The sequence below is a fragment of the Glycine soja genome, chromosome 20, assembly GCF_004193775.1.
Source record: "Glycine soja cultivar W05 chromosome 20, ASM419377v2, whole genome shotgun sequence".
Lineage (NCBI taxonomy): Eukaryota > Viridiplantae > Streptophyta > Magnoliopsida > Fabales > Fabaceae > Glycine > Glycine soja.
In genome coordinates, this window is record NC_041021.1 from 41140272 (window position 1) to 41142868 (window position 2597).

The 2597-nt window shown below is 35.8% G+C and overlaps 1 long non-coding RNA gene across 1 annotated transcript; it reads right to left on the minus strand.

The window, feature by feature from the left end:
- Positions 1–1169: 1169 nt before the first annotated feature.
- Positions 1170–2285, minus strand: LOC114402745. Its single transcript, XR_003664502.1, has 2 exons — positions 2105–2285; positions 1170–1825 (listed from the first exon to the last, which is right to left on the minus strand). It is a non-coding gene; the product is annotated as an uncharacterized LOC114402745 (long non-coding RNA).
- Positions 2286–2597: the final 312 nt, after the last annotated feature.

Consider the following 2597-nt stretch of genomic DNA (forward strand, 5'->3'; position numbering starts at 1 on the left):
ATACTCAACAGTTTGTCAGCATAACTTTTGATAGTTTTTGTCTCCTTCGTGCTCTGCATCTCAAATTCTCTAGCCAAGTTAAGTTCCTTCATACCTTTCGTTTGCTCACTACCTTGATACTCTGATTTGAGGTAGTCTCAAATGTCCTTCGCAAAATTCAAATTCATAATTCTCGTAAATATGATTTTTGAAACTGAAGAGAAAAGACAAGCTTTGGCCTTGGATTTTCTTGTCTTCCTCTCTTTGTGATTCTTTAGCTAAGCCATTGTAGGATTTTCAGGCAGTGGACAAACTGCACAGTCTTCTTCTATCAGTTCCCAAAGATCTAGTGCTTCAAGATGGGTAGTCATCCTTGCAGCCCATAGGTCGTACTTCTCACCATCAAAAACTGGTGGTGGTATTATGTGTGTTATGTCTGCTTCCATAATGGTTTCTCTCAACTCACAAATCCCTCAAGATGATGGCTCTTGATACTAATTTGTTAAAGATTAGATAAAAAACAGAGAAGAGCAAATATATTTATGAATGATACATAATTGTTATTCATTTGTTCTTTAAATAGAGTTAGAGTCAAATATACAAAACAAAAATCTCTTATTTTTAAACATGACTAAAACAGTTTCTAGTCTGATAAAAAATAAAAACAGAACTCCTAAAGAATACATCCTAAGCAACAAACAATTTTAAACTTTAAAAATTGACTAAAACATTCACGTATGCAGCTATTGTAGGCACAGTTTCAACACTTAGAAATACTTGCATCCTTGTTCTCAACACTGTCAAATGACTGTTCTGGCTAAAACGAAGATTTATTTACAATAGGGTTACTAGTATGTGTAGCTTCAAACTGACTCCTAACGTTTTTGCAATGGAGTTATTGGATTTAAGGTAGGAGGTCGAGTGACATTCAAATTTGTAGAAGGCCTTATTTCAAAAGATGCAGGTGGAACCTGATATGGGTTTATATCAGTATTTCGAATGTTGTCAATAGGAGGGATCATGAGACTCCTTGCTGGCCCCCTATTACTAAAGATATGTTGTGGTGAGTTAGACGCGTGATGAATAATCTTCCAGGCATCATGAGGTTGAGAAGAGCCTAGACTATCATTGATTAGATTTTGGAATCTAGGTACCTGACCCAGTGGTGCACGATGAAACTGCAAATAGAATTAATAAAATTTCAATTCTATTAGCAAGGAATTGGCAAGTCTTATTTCCTTCCAAATTACATCAAAATTTTCATGAACAAATATGCCTACTAAAGTTTAAACTGGTAGGTGAAAACACATAACTGGTTTATATTACATACATCTCTAATACACCATCCCTTCCTGGCATCTTGCCCTGACAGTGTTGCATTAGCTGCAACAACAGGCCTTTCCCTGGAGAAACCAGTAGTTGAAGACCATAAGGTTGGACTCATATCTTCCCAATCAAACTCCTCCTCTTCAGTATTCTGCCATGATGTTGACAACACCTTGTTGTCTATACCATTTATATCCAGCGGTTCAACTAACAAAGGCTTGCTGCTTGAACTTTGTTGGCTTTTGTCACTGCCATATGCATCAATTAAAGCTCTTGGACTTTGATGCTGGTGTCCATTGCTAAGGCCGTGTGTGATAGAAGCTGGAAATCGTTTTCGTTTTCATCGCCATTCACTAACTTCCACTTGTCTAACTAATGCTTTGGCTACTCCATAATCAACAGCAGGATGAAGAGAGTCTCTCTCAAATAACCTGGTAGCAACTGCATATTCCCCCATGGATGCAGACAAAGGCCTATCAATTCCTGCTACTGCTTGATAAAAATTGATGCGTCTTACCATCTACAAAGCCAAAGTTAGTATTATTAGCATTCACCACCAATCAGTGAGGATAAAACAAATACTGTGTCACAATGCCACTCATTATATCTGTTTGCAAGAATTTTTCTCCAAAATAAGGGTTGGAAATTTTCTCTATTGAATGCCAAATACTCAGCAGCAATCACTTCCTAGAATCAATGGATTCATTACTTATACATTACTTACTTCCTTCGCATAAAATATGAGAAGAGAAAAAACTACATGACTATAGAAGGGATAGGAAAAACAAATATCACTAACCAGGATGACAAATTTCCAAGATGTCAAAATAATTAAGAAATTACGGAGAAAAACAGATAAATTATGTCTGTCTGATATGTTGCCAGCCATACTAATCGATAAACAGAATTTTGCAACCAATCTCTAATTTTCCAATTTATGAAAAAAAAATAATAACACTTTAATGGGGACCATGTGGTCTAAGACAATCTAATAATATCTCACAACTTGACAACCCATCAAAATATACATGTCATGTCTACATTGATGCCTCCATCCACCATAGCTAAACTCAACATCAAAATTCAAGTCTTCGGCAAATACATAGTTTGGAGAACATAATTTATACCAAAATGGGTACAGAGAGATCCTACCATAAAATAAGATATCTGGTAAAGGTTACATGTAAACAATAAACAATTAAATTAGTGAAATATACAACCTTAGGGTATCAGCTAATAAATCGTTTGTAATTGTGTTGAAGACAGTGTCACAAAACAGCCTACACTACGGA